We start from the raw sequence: 18,608 nt of genomic DNA, 5'->3' as shown, positions 1-18,608 counted from the left end.
ACAGGTGACCCCATGATTAAGTTAATATTTTAATGTCTCCTTTAGTGCTGCTCAGAAATCCTCCAAAGGACCAACTTTCTCACAAGCTAGCAAGTCGAGATAAAGATGAGGAAGGAGCCTCGGATTTACCTCGACCTGTTAACTCATGTTAAGATACTAATTGCTTTGTCTTCACCAGGATTTTACCTCGTGTTAGTTATCTCGTATTAACAAACACAAGTTAAGAATGCATCTTCTCTGCTGGTGAAGACAATGCCTTCATGTGTGTGTCTGTGTGACTAAGACTTTGAGAAATGACTTAATCATAGCTACTAAAAGAAATAAATGGAATGGAATTTCATGGTCACATGAGAATGAATGTCCTTGAAGAGCTTCAAGAGATCACACTGCAATGATAAAATATTTGTATCCAAGAGCAATAGAACTTAAATGCCTCAGTGATAGACTCTGTAGAACCACCTAAGAAATTAGCTAGATAGATTAGATGGAAGTGGAAGTGGAAGGACATAACCAAAAAAGAGAATGAAGTAAATCCTGGTGAACTGGAAATGCAATCCCAGAGTCTCTGATCTTCAGAGAAGTTGAGGAATCGTAGAATCATAGAAGATTAGGGTTGGAAGGGATCTCAGGAGAATCCACCCCATGACTCTTGGTAAATTGTTACAATAGCTAATTACTCTCCCTTTAAAAAAACATGCCTTATTCCCGGTCTGAATTTGTCTAGCTTCAACTTCCAGCCATTGGATCATGTTACACCTTTCTCTTCTATGGTGAAGATACATTGAAGAGTGCATTATTAAATACTTGTTCCCCTTGTAGATACTTATAGGCTGTAATCAAGTCACCCCTTAATCTTCTCTTTGTTAAACTAAATAGATTGCGCTCCTTGAGTCTATCACCATAAGATAGTTTTTCTAATCCTTTAGTAATTCTTGTGGCTCTTCTCTGAGCCCTCTCTAATGTTTTTTATATCCTTCTTGAATTGTGAACGCAAGAACTTGACAGTATCCCAGCAGATTTGCTCCAGTACCAAATACAAAAGTAAAATAACTTCTCCACACCTACACGAGTTTCCCCTCTTTATGCATCCAAGCATCGCATTAGCCCTTTTGGCCACAGCATTGTCTGTGAGTTCATGTTCAAGTGATTATCCACCATGACTCCAAAATCTTTTTCAGAGTCACAGGAAGGAGTCGCCCATTGTATAAGTATGGCCTCTATTCTTTGTTCCTAGATGTATACATTTACATTTAGCCATATTAAAGTGCACATTGTTTGATTGTGCCCAGTTTACCAAGTGATCCAGATCACTTTGAATCAGTGACCTGTCATCTTCATTATTTACCACTTCCCGAATTTTTGTGTCATCTGAAAACTTTATTAGTGATGATTTTATGTTTTCGTCCAGGTCACTGATAAAAACTTTAAATAGCCTAGGGCCAGGAACATCTCACTTCAGGTCCTCACTGGAAACACACCCCTAAAAGTTAGCTAGCCTTTAACCCATTTAACGTGTGCCATGTTAATTTTATATCTTTCTTTCTAGGTTTTTAACCAAAATTTGTGGAGTGTTATCTTACAGAATTCTAAGTATATTGATCAATACTATTACTTTTGTCAACCAAACTTGTAATCTCATTAAAAAAGATCAAGTTAGTTTGACAAGTTAAACCCATGTTGATTGACATTAATTATATTAAACCTTCTTTAATTCTTTATTAATTGAGTCACGTCACCTGCTCCATTAACCACTACGTCTGTGTATGTGTCTAGGCTTGTAGCCCGTGAGCAGTTTTAATTAGCTAAAACATTTTTTTCTTAATATGTGAGTTCCTCTCCCCCCATCCCCCAACACTTGCCTGAGAGAAGAGGAGGTTGTGAATTGTACTCATTCTCCATCTTTCTTCACACAACACACAGGCAATCTGTGGAACTCATTGCCAGGGGATGTTGTAAACTATAATGTGGTTCAAAAAAAAATTGAGGTGTGTCATGGAGGATATGTCTATCAATGTCTATTAGTCAAGATGGTCAGGAATGCAATCCCATGCACCAGGTGCCCCAGCTCTCGCTGCTGGAAGCTGGGCCTGGACAACAGGGGATGGATCAGTCAATGATTGCCTGCTCTGTTTGCTCCCTCTGTAGCACCTGGCACTGGCCACTGTCGGGAGACAGGATACTGGGCTAGGTGGATCATTGGTATGACCCAGTATGGCCATTCTTATGTTCTTATATTTGGCCTTTCTCACTTGCATTCAAGTCTTGCTAAAATAATGTTAATAATACTTTTATCTAATAGGATCCCTTTTACCTGAGGATCTGAAAGCTCTTTACAAACATAAATCAATTAAGCTTACTACACATCAATGAGCTAAGCAAACATAATTACACAAATTTTACAGAAACTGAGAATGAGGTAGAGAGCATATAGAGCCCAATTTTCAATTTGAGTGCCTAAGGTTAGACATCTAAATCAATATTTGGTCATCTAAATGAGTGACCTGCATTTCAATGTGTCTGAGACTGCATATATCTCACTGCATTGAATAGGAGCTGTGGGTGCTCCACGCTTTTGAAATTCAAGCCCCTTTCGTTTAGGTTTGTAATCCAGGTTTGAAGATGTTGGCCAAGGTGACTTTCAGCAGATCATACAGTGAGGCAGTGTCAGAACCAGCATCAGAAAGGAGGGCTTTTCCCTGTTTCTTGTTCTAACCACCAGAGGCTGCTACCTCCCATAATTCACAACTCCCATAATTCATAACGCTGCATTGACGGGAGGGCATTTCCCATGAGTGCAGCGTAGTGGGCATGCCACACTAACGTTAGAGTTTAGGAAGTCGATGGGAGATAGTCGATGGGATACATAGAGTAGCTCGCGTATCTCCAGTCAACAGCTGCTGAATTTCGCCACAAGGGTAGACCAGGCCTCTGTTGAAGCACTACAGGAACTAAGGTAAGGGAAGCTGCTGTGACACTGCGGAGGACCAACTGATGGCAGCCGAATATTGCGTAACGGTGTGAAAAGGATTTGGAACCCCTTTGGCTACATTATGGGAATTTTTTGTCTTGGTTTGAAGCATCATCTGCTGGCCAGTCCTGGAAGCAAAATTCTAAAGTAAATAGCCACTGACCTGAACAGCTGAGGCCAATGCAATATGTCTGCATCTCCTGCTGGGTGAAGGCAGTAATCTTCAAGAAGTACCTTATATTCCCATATCTCTGGGTTCAGTCACAATCGGAACGGATTATTATTAACCTTCATTTTCAGAAGGGAGTGTTTGTTCTGAAAATAATAGTGAAGATTGCAAGATAGATGTGTGCATAAATATTTGCATTCTGACAAGTAATCTGAGAAAAGACCAGGAAGGTTTAATCAGAACTGATCCATTCTTCCCCCACAGAGGAGGAGCGGAATTTAAAATAGCTTCATCTCTATTTCTCGGTGGCTGATATGTTATCTCAGATCACGTCTCTGGCTATGTTTTCTCTCTCTACTATTTTTTTCTTCCTCTTCTATCTCACATCTCTGCTATTCACAGACTTTTTTTTTCCATGAAAGTTGGAGACTTTCTTTTAATCCCGCTCCTTCAGTTAATAACATCTGTGCTGCTGTATTAACTTACGTTTAGAGAACGGAGATGAACCTGTAGTGCTCACACCAGCCTAGGGTCCAGGAGATATGTGGCTCATACCTGAGCCTATCACATACAACCTGTGTGAGCTTGGTCAAGTCAGAACGCAAAGATATCCACTCATTTTGGGTGCCTGAATTTTTGTGTACCCAACTTGAGGCATCTAGGCCCAGATGCTCACAGGCATTTAGGCACCTAACTCCCATTGGTTTCAGCTGGAGTTAGGCATTTGGATATCTTTGAAGATCTGAGCCTCAATTTCAGAGGTGCAGAGCAACGACTCCAGCTGAAGTCAACAGGAGCTGTGACTGCTCAGCACCTCTGTAAATTATTAATAATGGTTATACTGTTATTATGATAATTCCTTTCCCTTGTCCATAACAAGAAGGGGACAATCAGCAGCTGATACCAACACACAGATATCAGCTCCATACCTAAGTCAGAAATCAGGTTGACAGGGGAAATCAAACTTTTCTGTGCAGTTGTAACCCACATGCTTGCATTGCGGCATTTCGTGGAAGGACCCACAGTTCTTCTTTAACTATTCTTTAAGTATTGGGGGACTCTGTGTCTTGGTAGAATAGCCGGAGATGGGGGAATGGGCCAGGATCATCCTGAAATTGGGTGTGTCAGGCAGTGGACATGCTGTCTGAAGCAAGTTGGATGATTTCCATTGTTGGCTACCAGCCCGGAAGGACACACTCAGAGAATGGAACCAATAGGAACTCAAGGGGAGGGGATGTAGTTGATAAACAGGAGGGGTGTGAACCAAGCCGGAGGAATCAGTGGTGGAGCAGGGCAAGGAACTGGAGGATCTGCTTGTAAGGACTATCTTCCAAGGGTTGGCCAGTTGTATAGGGTTTAACAGCAGGCTCCCTCACTACATTGGAAAAGAAGAGGACTAGAACTGCTGCAGGCTGTACATACTACAGATTCTTGTGGCAAAGATACAAGGGACCATGAAGGAGACGGTGGAAATGGTACTCGTATCCTTACTTTAAAGAGCTGGCGTGCTCTACAAAGTCCGTGGACACTATTCCTCAGCGACTGAGAAGAGGAAATCCTCCCAGAGAAGAGCGTGAATGACGAATTATATTTTTGAGTTTGAACTTGTGATAGTGAGAGTTACTAAAACTTGGGGAAACCCCACCTCCACCCCATAAAAGTGTTGGCTGTAAACTAGTGTTGTGATTGGCACTATTCATAGCTGTTTCAGGGATTATTCTTAAACTGTTATGGCTGCATACGAACATAGAGAAACTGAGTAAATGTTATCTCTTAAAGACTTTGTGTCACTCTCCTTCTAGCAGAGATTTCACTCTGTATAATATCAAAGTCCTGACAAGACTAAACTCTGATCTATGCCCCAACAGAGCGGTAAACTGAGGTACAGGAAAGGGAAAAGAAACTTTATACCTAACATTAGCCGAGTGCTGTCCTCTAGCCTATTAAACAATCTAAGTGCCCAGTCCAAAGCCCATGGAATTCAAGGAAGTCTTTCCATGGGCTCACTAGATATTGGATCTAGCCCTCAGGGTATGTATACACTGCAGTTAGACACCTGCAGCTGGTCCGTGCCAGCTGACTTGGGCAAAAGGACTCGGGCAGTGGGGCTATTTAGTTGTGCTGTAGTCATTCGCACCTCGCAGGGTCCTCGAGCCTGGGCTCCAGGCCGATCCCAAACATCTACACCTAAACAGCCCCGCAAGCCTGAGTCAACTAGCAAGGGCCAGCCGCAGGTTTTTAATTGCATTGTAGACATACCTTTAGTGCAGTCAACCTTGGCCCATCACCACGTTTTCAGAGAGGCCCCTGATCACCTGTGCCTATTCTGTTTCAAATTTCTCCTTTTCAGTAGTCTTCCCTGAAAATGAGAGATCTGAGACAGAATAGGAACAGATCAGGCAGCTGGCTAGGGCAATAGAGGTAGCTGGGCCAAATCTGAATATTCCAGGTCCCAACACTACTCACTGAAATTTTTCCTAGCTACCTGTCCATCATGACAGATAGGCAGCTAGGCCAAACCTGAGTGTGTGGCAACCTGGCAAGTGGCCCTCCCACTTCGACCATGACCACCAAACCATTAGAAGGCTTAACACACCTCCACAGAAAGTCTGATGTATCTCCCAGTGAGGGAGAGCATCCGCCCCCCCACCCCTAACATCTGAGAGCCTCCAGGGGAATAGGAGGGCATGGCAAACTGAAGTTTTGTGTAGGGCAGAAGATTGTCTTGAGCAGCCTCTGCTGGTGATGTTAAAAAACTTACAAATATGGTTTCTTGAGCAAGGGCCTAATCCTTATTTGAGGTCCTGAAGGGACATGTAAACAGTTCTCATTGATAATGGGCCTCTTTAATCAGCCATGTAGGTCACGGGTTAATCTCTTCAATGGATCTTGCCAATTCCTTTAACACACACACAACTTCACCGAGTGAAAATGGGTAGGGTGACCAGATAGGGACAGTCCCGATATTTGGGGCTTTTTCCTACATAGGTGCCTATTACTCCCCAGCCCCTGTCCTGATTTCTCACACTTGCTATCTGGTCACCCTAGAAAATGGATGACTTACAAGGATCCTGGTGCTTTAAATGAATGGTTTATGTACAGATCTGATAGCGTGTGTATGGGTGTGGGGGAGAAAAGAGGTCTCAGATCCACCTCTTGATTACTCCTTTTGAATGTGGGCTTGGGCCTGCATCATTTTAGTCAATTGGAGTTTTGACTATGCCTTCTGTCTACTCCCTTGGTTGCTGGAAAGAGCACCTCCCAGAAGGCTTGTGTTGTCTTCCTCCATATACAGATATGCAAATCATTGCCCAGTTAATTATCTCCCTTACTAGAAAGACCGACCCCAGGTGAAAATCACCATGAAATCTTGGCCTTTTGCCATTGATATCAAAGGACTCAAGATTTCACCCACAGTGTTTATTTCCTTTATTTCTGGTCAGGAACTGGCCACAGCCCATGAGAGAGCAGATCCATCTGTCTATGATAACGCTGTCATGGGAAACAGTCACTAACACAATGCAAGCAAGAGATGGGTGGAGAAGGTGGGTGCCCGGATTACACTCCACGCACACTGGCAAAAGACTTGGCCTGGTGTGGAGAAGAGTACCGGCTTATATGCCTTGAAAGAACATTGGCGTTGCCTCTGAGGTATGCATCCAACTCCAACGTGTTCCTTCTACCCCCCTTCTAATGGGCTTTGTTCTCTAGAAACCAGAAACTCGCTCTGCAATTAAAAAAACCCGAGGGTGGGATAGTTCTTTGTAGCAGGGCCAGAAAAAGCCACCTGGCTCATACAGTCATTCAACCTGCATACTCGTAGGAATATTAGCCATAAAATATTGATGGGAATGCCTTACAGCCTGTTCTGGAATATCTGCAGTAATGGTACCTTATTATCAGCCTCCATTGAGATATCTATTCAATCATCCACTAGCCTTTAACTTGAAGGTTCTTCATCTTTAGCTTCATGCCACTGCTAATTGTCCTGCCATCTTCGGGGGCTGAATATTGCCCTCTTCTTATTTATACTTTAGGCTATGGGGGCAAGGAGGTCAGATAATAAGGGGGTGTAACAAAGGATTGACTCTAAGGTTGAGCCACCCCTTGTTACAGGATGAGCCCTACCTGATAAAGGGAATCAGGTGGCTCCAGTGTAAAAGAAACAGGAAGTTTCAGTGAAGGGTGGAAATCTCAGGAAGCTGTCTGAGGAAAGTTCCTCAGGCAGGGATGTTTAGAAAAGACTACAGAGGCACCAGGCAGGAAGGCCTGAGAGGAAGAAGAGAAACCTTGGGTTGTATGGACTCTGTTCTGGAATTTTGAGTCTTATGTACAGTTTAGGAGTGGTTTCTGTGAACAAGAGAAAAGCCTGACATGAAGTTTATTTGAACAGGAGAAACTGAGGCAAGCTTCCTGTGATGTGACCATAGGCCATGAGGTACTGCCTGGGAGGCATCTGACACCCTAACTGGACCAGCTAATAATTATATAAGGACAGTAGACATGAAGCTTCCAAAGTGTTAAAGCTTTAGAATTGTCAACGTCACATGTCAAAATATACAGCGTTTTCCTTACTTTGCCTTGCTGTAAATTTTTATTATTATTGCTGGAAATATTTTTCCATTGGTTTGTGTGTGTGCAGTGAAATCGACATTTACCAACAAAAATCCAATTCTTCCAAGCCCATTTATATTGTTACCTTGAAGGTATTTATAGACTGTGATCGTGTCCCTCCTGAGTCTGCCCTTCTCTAGACTGTATATTAGTTTAGCTCTTTCCGTCTCAGCTCATATATCTTTTCCTCTAATCCCTGCATCATTTTTGTTACCCTCCATTATATGTCTCCTGGCTCATTCTATGTCTTTCCTATGCTATGGAGACCGGTATTACACAGAAATATTCTTGTTGAATTTACACCAGTGCTATGTAAAGCAACACTATTACGGCACATATCTAGATGTATTTGTTTTTGCAGGACCTTGTTGACTGGGAAGGGTTTGGCTTTGCAAAGTACATATAAAAGCCAGTCACCGTTTTGTTCTGGGCTCTATGATGCACACATGTTCACTTAGCACCTATTCCTGCACCATGGAAATTAGTGGGAGCTTTGCCATGACTTTAATGGGAATAAGATCAGTCTCGGACGATCCAATATTATAAGATGCTGAAATTCTTCTGCAAGGTGCCTTCAACTTTCATTGACCCCACCATGCATTATTATTAATGATTAGTATTACCATAGTCATGCCACGACTGCATTGTGCTAGGAGCTGTACAAACGGATCATAAAGACAGCACCTTCTCCAAAAAGCTATAAATCTAGGCTACTTAACAGCAGATTGCAGGATTGGGCCCTGCTGTTGTTCCTGGATTTTTCTCTGTTCAGCAGTTAACTGTATTTTATAGAGAACAAGAACAATTGTGTATTCACACTCCTTGAAGAGACATGTTTTTGGTTGTCTTTGTTCGCACTGTCTTGGCCTTGCTATCCCATTATGCTATATCATGAAACATGAATGCTGCTGTTGCATGCACGGTAAGCTTATGCTTCTATGCAATGGGCATTCACCCATGCCTTGAAAATTCCCATGAGTGGAACATGCTTTCATCCAAAGTGAGCCTTTTGGAGCCTGTTTGGTCTCAACTTTCTCTCCTGCGGTCAGATTCTGCAACCTTATCAATTTCAGTGGGGCTATTCAAGGCACTGCTGTGGGTTGGGCGAAACATCACTGAAGCTGGTGTGGTGTAACTGCTGGCCTTCATTGAACATTGTTATAAGAAGCAGCTAATTTCCTTTCTCATATCCCCCATGGAAAACAAAGGCATATGTGAGTTCACCCAGGAATTAGAACTATGGGGGTGCAGAGCTTCGCTGGGTATTGCTTTGGGGAAGGGTCGAAAGAGAAAGTCCGCTCTCATCTACACTTAAATTGCTATAGTAGCAGAGCTGCAATGCAGGGATTCTCCTGTCACTGTAGTTAAATCCACCTCTTTGAGAGGCAGTAGCTAGGTTGATGATAGAATTCTTCCATCAGTCTAGTACTATGTACACTGGGGGTTAGGTTGCTTAATATGTAGCTCGGAGGTGGATTTCTCACACCTCCGAGCCACATAACTGAGTTGACCTTCAGCACAGAGATAGAGATAGAGAAGCAGAAAAGAAGCTCCAGACAAGACCTGGACAAGCACAGTGTGTGCCCCTGGGAAATGCCCAGAGAGAGGCTTTGAGTTGGGGGCTGGCCAAAAGAGGCATGGAGCTGTAAGCAAGGGAACTGTGTCCTGTTGTTTAATTCCTCACATGTTCAGGAAAACCAGACTTTGCACATTTTTTGTAAAGAAACAAAACTGCATCCAAGAAATATCTGCTTATCTCCAATTTCTCCTCTCAACTAGAGCAACCTACAAGACCCTGAATTTTTGACTAGTAGCTCTTCCATTCAACATAAATAGGGATGGCAGAATCTGTTTTGCCTGTTCTTCTCACCTTCTCACTAAGTATTCATGCCCTTCACTTTGTATAGGTCTCCCATTTTCCAGCTTCTTTTCCGCTGCAGATATTAAGATCTGCTCTTTTTCTTCTTTTTTTAATTAAAGGACAAAATATAATTAGTGTTCTAACTACTCACTGACACAGAGCACCATTTTGGACTTCTGCTTGCTATGCAAATAACCAGATTATGCAATAATCTGCAAATATAGCTAACCAGAGAGAAAATATTAAATTGATCTCATATCAAATGGTCTCCTGTTAGAATATTATGGTTCTCATGAGCGTAAATGGATTCAGAAAGTAAGTAACATGTACTTAAGTGGAGCGTGCTGTATTGTGGATAACATGGAAAGCCAAAAGTCAGATCACTTGTAGGCTTTAAAGATCCCAATGCACATTCATCAAGAGTAGGGGAGTGAGCCTCATTTTCCAGGTGAGATTCCAATTTGGATAGTTATATTCTGACCCCCTAAGCTTCCCTGAAGTCATAGCACTCTTCAAATGACAAGATTAGGCTGTTAATATACTGAAACCACACCTTATCATGCTGACCGTATTGTTTCATTGTACTCCCTGTCACCCTATCTGTGTCCATCTCTTGTCTCTTAATTTATATTTGCTTGTAAGCTTCCTGGGAAAGGGATCATCTTTTTGTTCCGTTTGTACAATGCCTAGCACAATGGGGTTCTAGTCCATGACCGGGGTGCCTAGGCACTACATTAATGCAAATTATAAATAATAATAATAAATTCTTCACCTCCTGTCTTTATCCTGCATGTAATGTTCATAGCTACAGAAATACCGTTGAAAAGCTTTTTTATTTGGCCAACATCCATGCAAATAATAGCTGGGAATTTCCTTTGGTATTGCTCACTGCCCCTTCTGCTTGCTTTTTGAAAACATTTGCACCAACAAATATTGCGATGCAAGAATCTTTGTGGAAACAGAATGTGTCACTGATACTTGTGCACTTGTCTATTCATAAGTCGTTCTCAGGGCCGGTCTACAGTGAAAAGTTACATCGGCATAGCTACAGTTCTTAAGGGCTTGAAAAATTCACTCCTCCCTGAGATATGTCCTTAAGGCGACCTAACCCTGCGTGTATACAGCACAAAGGGTACATCTTGACTCACAGCGGCACCGTTGGCGCTGCCGGATCGACTCCTCGGGATCTATTGAGCGGCACTGGAGACCCGCTCAATCGCTCGGGAAGTCGACTGCGTTAATCCACTCCCACAAAAAGATTAATGCTGCGTCAATAGGAGGGCATTTCCTGTTGGTGTACCATATTGGGGATGTCACGCTAATTAGTATTTAGGAAGTTGATGGGAGATACACATGCTACTCTCCGTAGCTTGCGTATCTTTCGTCAACCACTGCCGAATTTCTCCATGATTATAGACCAGGCCTAGGTCAATGGAAGACTTCTTCTGTCAGCCTAGCTGCCCCCTGTCAGGGAGTTGTATTACCTACAACATGAGGAGAACCCCTGCCATCACTGTAATACGTGTCCACACTGAAGCATTACAGCAACGCAACTTCAGGGCTGCAACAGTGTTGCGGTAGCATTTTAAGTGTAGACACTGCCTCACTGTCTTAGAACTCAGTGGGACCACTCAGGAACCAGAGCTGTAGAAAAGATTCTGAGCAGGTGTTCACTGTTCACTTTGTAAAGTTACAAGCAGGTTAAAACAGCTGTCAAAAGTGCCTTTAGATATTTTCCTCTCGGAGACAGTAACCACGAGCAGCATGTCACCTGGATTTCAAACACCTCCAGGATTATTTGACTTTGTGTTTTTAAGACCCTCTGCCGCTGTTTGGTTATAAAGGGGAATTAAACTCAACAGTGGAGTGAGGAAAATTAGGAAGCAATCCACTTCATATCAATGTCTTGCTGGTTTATCCCTCAGTAACAATGAAAACACCCACGGCACCCACTCAGACAACTTCTGAAAGGGTTTCAAATCCTTCTCCAGCACTAGATGGGAGCTTTTGCCAGACTGAGTCTCCTACTGCTCTTTTATACTCTAGTTCTTCAGTACAAGCACAGGGGTTCACCCCTGCCTATCTTTTTGATCAAATTTGTGACCTTTAATTTCAGGTGGTTGTTTTTTTGTAAATCTCCTCTGTAGAAGTAAAAACAAAGCCTTTAAAATAAATACTAGCCAGAAGATTGGCTCTGCTTCAGGTCATAAATATTATCCAGCTCAGTGCTGGGTCATCCGAGATTTGTCTCTGAATGGGCATGGATTAAAAAGTCACAGGGAGGAAAAAATTGTAAATGTAAGTTACGGATGTTAGGGAGAGTGGGGAGTGCTGCGTTGGAACAGCCTGATTCTCAGAGCTGGAAATGCCTTGCTTCATTTAATCTCTCCAAGGTACTTATACAGCCCGTGTCACTTTAGGAGGGTGGTGAGCACCTCCCACTTGTCATTGACTGTGTCTCATTTTTTCAGCTAGAGAGCTGAGGCACGGGGCCGGTTTAGTAACTTGCACACAGGTCATACAAGACATTTGTGGTTAAGGTGGGAATCGAAGCAATGTCTTCTGAGTTCCACTCCAGTGCCCTGGCCACTAGACACCTAGGTCTAGATTCACAAAGGGATTTAGACACCTAACTTTTATTCCAGTGCCCTAGCCACTAGATACCTGTGGTATGATGCACAAAGGGACCTAACCTCCACTTTGGGTGCCTAAGGCTAACGTTTAGTTACCAGTAGCATTCACACAACTGCTGCTCAGCTGTCACCTGATTCTGTAGTGCCTAAAGTCCCTACATGCCTAAGTTTCCACTATTAAAGTCCCTGAGGTACCTAAATTTCACGAGCTGGGCATGTACACAGCCACCTATGTCCTGATATCACCCAACACTTTGGTTCCTTGTGCTCAGTGGGATTGACAAACTAGGTGTGGCGTTCCCTCACCTATCCAGGCCTTCAGGGCCCAGTCTGGCAGACGACCTCAGAACACATCCTAGAACAGTAGGAGAAAGAGATGGTTCCTCCCTTATAATCATTTGCTAATTCGTGTGGAAGAGTGGGGTTCAATTCCTCCCTCTGCCTGATAGGGACTTGAACTTGGGTCTTCTACCATCCAGGTAAGGGCCCCAGACCCTGGAATGTAGTCATTCTCATGTTCCTTCTGGCCCAATGCATATTTAAAATAACAAACTGTCAGCAAGGGTTAGAGTTAGAAAGGTCCATAATTGTATCTTGTGTGATTTGTTTTTTCTATTCACAATGAAAAGTTCAAAATGTTGTCCCAAATGAAATCTGCAAATACTCATGAAAATCTGAGGATTTAGACATGAACACCAGTTACAAAACACTAGCTCCATACATTTCTAAATGGAGATGATTTTGTTTTGTTTTTTAAACCCAAAAGTCAGGGACTAATTTGTAGAATGCTCTACAAGATGTAATTCAGCAATGGCCAGAAGATGTTATTAATTCAATTGTACAACTCATAGAGTTTTCAAACACTCAGGTAATTTGTAGACAACAGAAATGGATTTTCCTTTGTCATGGAAACGTAGTCATAGCAACAACAGTTTCTTTTTAAAAATAATTCCTAGGTCAAATATAGTACTTGTCATTAGTAGATTTCTAAAAGCTAAAGCTTTATAATGGTTAAAACAAATTGCCAACATCACATGTCAAAATATACAAAGTAAATACCTTTGATCAAACACTAATTAGATCTCAAGCAGCATTTTTCATCTGTAAATTTTCACTATTGTCAATGGAAATATTTTTGTCAGTTTGTGTGTCTATGGTGAAATAGATACTTACTGGCATTTACAAATAAATATTTAATCCTTCCAAGCCTAACTATATGCTTTTACAGAACATTAGCCATTTAATAGTTGCATAGAGTTTGTATTAGTACATAAAGCAAGAATGTGTATAGAACATTATTTGTTCATGAGTTTCTTCTGTTAGTCTTTCTTTTACAAAAGAACGTAGAATGGTAAAACACAAAATAGAGTCACATGAGCCTAGAAATTCACCCTTAGTCTCTCTTGTTTATTAAGATTATCAACTCATTGGTGCTGGGACTGTCTTTTACTATATATATGTATTGTGTCTAGCACAATGGAACTTAATCTTAGTTGGGATACCTAGGTGCTGCTAGTAATACAAAGAATAATAATAATCAATCTAATCCACTCCCTTTGCTGGTAGATGATGTTCTCTACAGTGCATTTTTTAGTTAAATAGATTGTTGTAACAACAGCAATAACAATGGTATCACTTTATAAAAGTCACTTACTAGTAAGAATATGGGCTGTGGGTTTAAAAAAAATTAAAGGTAAATATCCTGATTCCCTACTAAATTTTACACTCAAATGCTAGCTTAAAAAAAACAACTAATATAAACATAAAATTACCTCTCTTGCAAGAAATAAGCCATCCCTATAACACATTCTGATTTGCAAAATTGGAGCTGAAATGGACAACACGAAATTATAACAAGCTCTTGACCTTCCCCGGCCTTTTATGCATTTGCATGAGATGATGTAATTCATTATTTCCACTGATGTGTGCAGAGCGGCGGGCCAATTTACTTTATATTCATTTATTCTGCTCTGCGTAATCTGTGTTTAATAGAGTGCTGGAGCATGTCAGAATGAACAATTAAAGTTGATTGTTGTAGAAGACAACTTGCCATTATTACCAACGTTAGTTTGTATGTGCTTTATTTTTTTAATAAAGGAAGGGTGTCAGACATCCACAATCCGATGCCCATATTAACACTTACACTTTCCCATTTAGAATGAAAATATCTGCAATTCCTTGTGATCTTTTACTGTCTCTTTCACTTGGGATATTAGTACTTTGCCTGGGCTTGTAGTTTGATTGATGATGCATCCTGTAATTATGTTGCTGGTGGGGGGGATAAGTAGTTAAGAAGAGTTCTGAATGGGGTAGCAGGGCAGAGATGGGCGCAGGAATCACAGGGAAGGGGCAGTGTGCTGAAAGAACTCATTTACAGAGTGAAAATGGAGCATTTTAGTTGTTTTGCTGCTTTTACAAAGGAAAATAAATGACATTTTTCTCCGGAATATTTGCTTTTGTAAACCCTTCTCCCTGGGGGTTGAGACAAAAATATCCAGTGAAAAATTAGAGAGCAACAGAGTGAAAAACACATGCAGAAGCTCTGGAAGTGAAGGAGCAGAAGGAGAAAAATTCTAACAGAAACTGGACTATGAACTGGCTAGTATGTACGTGCCAATGTCCTATAGTGGATTGACTCCAAGCCAATCAACTGTGTGTCATAGGCCTTATACTGCTATCACCTCACAGAGATTCCACCACCTTTGACTCCGCCTGACGGAGCCTGTGATTTTGGGGAGGGAATACCTGAATTCAACCAGTGCCGTGAAATTGCAGTTGGCCATGATATGCCGCACAGCGACATCTCTGAGGGCCTTGCTGGATTTGTTATAATATAAATCAGGACACTGGGCAGCCTCTTTTTCCAGGATAGTTTTTTTCTTGGAACAGTGGGTTTTATTTGAGAACTATGAGCTCTACTGTTGAAAAAAGACTACATAAGCGCTAACTATAACCAATAATAATAATTATTATTATTATATTATTTTAAGAACCCAAATAACAGAGCTTTTTGCAGATTTCTATAGTCTCTGAGGTTCATCCATCCCTCTGAGTGCCCCATGGGTTAGCTTTACAGCTCCTCAAACTTCAGTGCTTTGCATTTGCCACCTTTTCCCTGGGAGGCAATTAACACAAGTTCACATCGCCAGAGAAGGGATAGAAAACGTGGGTTCGAATAATGGTTCTTGATCCCCCACCGTCCCTCGGATTTCTTTAAACTCCTGATGATGAAGTATTATTGTACTGCAGGTGATGATTTTTTTCCCCTCTCTAGATTCCTTCGCTATTCTCATCATTGTTGAGTCCTTGAGACCTGCCACCTCAACCGCCATTTTGAGACTGGAACCACCAACAGACCTAAAATTCTGTGGGAGCCAGGAGACTGAGAAGTCCCCTGAAGTCTGAGTCTTAGGTTGTGACTCCAAGGGGATTTGCTATGATTCCATAGCAAAGTGCCCATCCAGCAGCATAGCTGCAACCTGGGCAACCTCCTTGTGGAGACAAGGACATCCAGAATGCTTGTGCACCAGGGCAGCATGCTTCTGATACAAATGGTGGCTTTCCTGAGGTGGTGGAGCTGCTCCTGCCTGGCTATTTAAAATTCTCATCAGAAAGTGTAAACAGAACTGTTGACTTGTCAGGGGTGCTAATACACGTGCCATTATAATTCTGGCAATTGAATGCATAGATTTTAGGGCAAGCAGCAAGCATTAATTAGATCATCTCGTTTGACCTGTAGAACACTGACTACAGAATTTCACCCAGTTACTCCTGAACTGATCACAATCACTGGTGTTGGGCTAAAGCATTTCTTCTAGAAGGGCAGCCAGTCTTGACCTGAAGACATTAAGAGATGGAAAATCCATCAGTTTCCTTGGTAGTTGTTCCAATGGTTAATCACCCTGACTATTAAAAATGTGTACCTTATTTCTAATTTTAACAGGTCTGGCTTCAGCTTCCAGGCATTGGTTCTTGTTCTGCCTTTCTCTGCTAAATGAAAGCTCAGTATTTTCTCCCCATGAAGGTACATAGACGTTGTAACCAAGACACCTCTCAGGTCTCTTTCTGCTAACTGAGCAGACAGAGCGTTTAAAATCTTTCACTGTCAGGCTTTTTTCTCCAGCTCTCCAATAATTTTTGTGGCTTTGTTCCACCCCCTCTCCATTTTTTTCAGTATCCCTTTTAAAAGGTGGCTCCCAGAACTGGATGCACGACTCCAGTATCAGTCTCCCGGATAAAGAGAGAGAATCACCTCCTGACTCCTCTGCACAAGTCCTCTGTTTGTACATCTAAGGATCACAGTAGCCCTTTTTGCCACAGCATTGCCCTGGGAACTCATGCTGAGTTGCTTGTTCACCATGACCCCTAAATCCTTTTCAGCATTATGGTTTTCCAGGATACAGTCCCCCATTCTGTAGGCCTGGCCTGCATTCATTGCTCCTAGATACACAATGGTGCATTTTGCTGTATTAAAACACATTTTGCCTGACTGGTCCAAACTCATCGAGTGATCCAGGCCACTTTCTATGACTGCCCCATCATTAGGCATACAACGTAGGGCAGGACTGTCTTTAAACACAGCCCTGATTAAGGGCTGGTCTCTAAGTTAGATCATCCTACGAGTAGCCCAAGGAGTCGTCATGCCGCACATACACCTTGCTCCTGGAGCAGAGACTTTGTGCTGGTCTGTAGCAGTAGTAAGTTGCTTACCCATCCTGTGCTGCTTCAGCAACATTATCTCATGATGGCAGGAGGTTGGAGCCAAGGCTTGGCCCAACTATCATCCCCCCAGCTCGCCCCTGCATCCTCACATGCACACCCCTGCTCTGAGGAAGGGAGTAAGTGGGTGAGTAACTCTTCATTCCCCTACATGCACTGGATCCAAGATATGGGCAGCTTGTGGGGATGTGGAAGGCAGAGGGAGGGGTTGTTTCTCACTCCCTTTTATGGTCCATAGTCCGAGACGCAGTCTAGCTCAGAAGAAATAAACTGACACTGGCCACTGCAGGGACTGTAAATAAGGGTCCTTAAAAGGAGTTTTGAACCGCTGCCCAATTTGTTAGGTGGTGAAGCTAAATGTGCAACTAGCAGAAAACACCCCTACAGTTAAAGAACAAAGAACTCGTGAGGGTTATATAGAGAGGGCTCTCTGGATTTGTATAGTGATTTAGAACAGTTGCTCAGAACAGGTGTTTTATTAATTGCGATACACTCAGAAAAAATGTTCAGTACTTTAAATGGCCCTTAAATGCCCACTGTCACATGTGTAGTGAGATGGCTCCGTGCTGTAGCACACTGAGCTGTGAAATATAGCAGAGAGGCAGGCCAACAGCTGACTCAGGACCCTCTCACATATTTTCTTTCTCAGCATTATTAGTGCCTCTTGTTTCTTCAGCTGTACGTCTTTGATTCTGGATTTTTTATTTAGTGTGTTGACAGGATGTGCAAAATTGATTTTAAACAGACTTGTGAAATAGCTAGAAGACAAAATAGCATACGGCCAAATGGTAAGTTTTCTTTTTTAAAAATAAAGAAATAATGCTAAGGTGGACATGAGAGTTTCCCCCATTGCAAGGCGATGTATATCCAACCAATGCTAGGTGTATTGGATAATAGAGGGTGATTTTTAGATTAGATTTTTAGATTTTAAATTCCTTTACAGCATTTGGACTGCAAGCTTTTAAGGACACAAACTGGCCGTCTTCATTCTGTGTCTTTAATGCACGTTGGTCGTAAAGAAGAGCATGTGATTTGGAGAAGGATGTAAGAACATAAGAATGTACAGACTGGGTTGGACCAATGGTCCAACTAGCCCAGTATCCTGTCTTCCAACAGTAGCCAATACCAGACGCTTCAGAGGGAATGAAGAGAGCAGGGAAATTATCACATGATCCATCCCCTGTTGTCCACTCCCAATCAGCAAAGTGTTTGAGTATAGATAATGTATTTTAGCGTTGTTGGATGGGTACCTAATACTGAAAGGAGAGCTGGTAAAAAAAAAAATGTCAACCATCTGAAAGAAGTGATAGATTTTTTTAATTCTGAAATTCTAATGAGTTTTTTTCATGAAAAATTTCAAAAAGCTTTCATGAAAAATCTTTGATTCCAACTAGAGCTCAAAAGAAAATGGCAAATACTGGAGAAGAGAACAAGAATAAGAATGCAAATCAAGGCAGGGGGCCTATTCTTAAAGACTGGAGGAAAAGCTAAAATAGTATCAAGCCGGGCATGCTTTTGGAATAAATTAAGAAAGATGGACTATGCTGGTTAAAGAACAGAGACCAACACAAGGTAGGTGTAGACCAAGCCACCAGCGACTAAGATAGAGAAACAATCTGGTAACAAGGTCAGGTTTTGATGTAG

This window comes from Emydura macquarii, unplaced genomic scaffold (genome assembly GCF_026122565.2).
Source record: "Emydura macquarii macquarii isolate MOO-44397 ecotype Brisbane River unplaced genomic scaffold, CSIRO-AGI_Emac_v2 contig_2988, whole genome shotgun sequence".
Lineage (NCBI taxonomy): Eukaryota > Metazoa > Chordata > Testudines > Chelidae > Emydura > Emydura macquarii.
Note: the sequence above shows the minus strand (reverse complement) of the source record.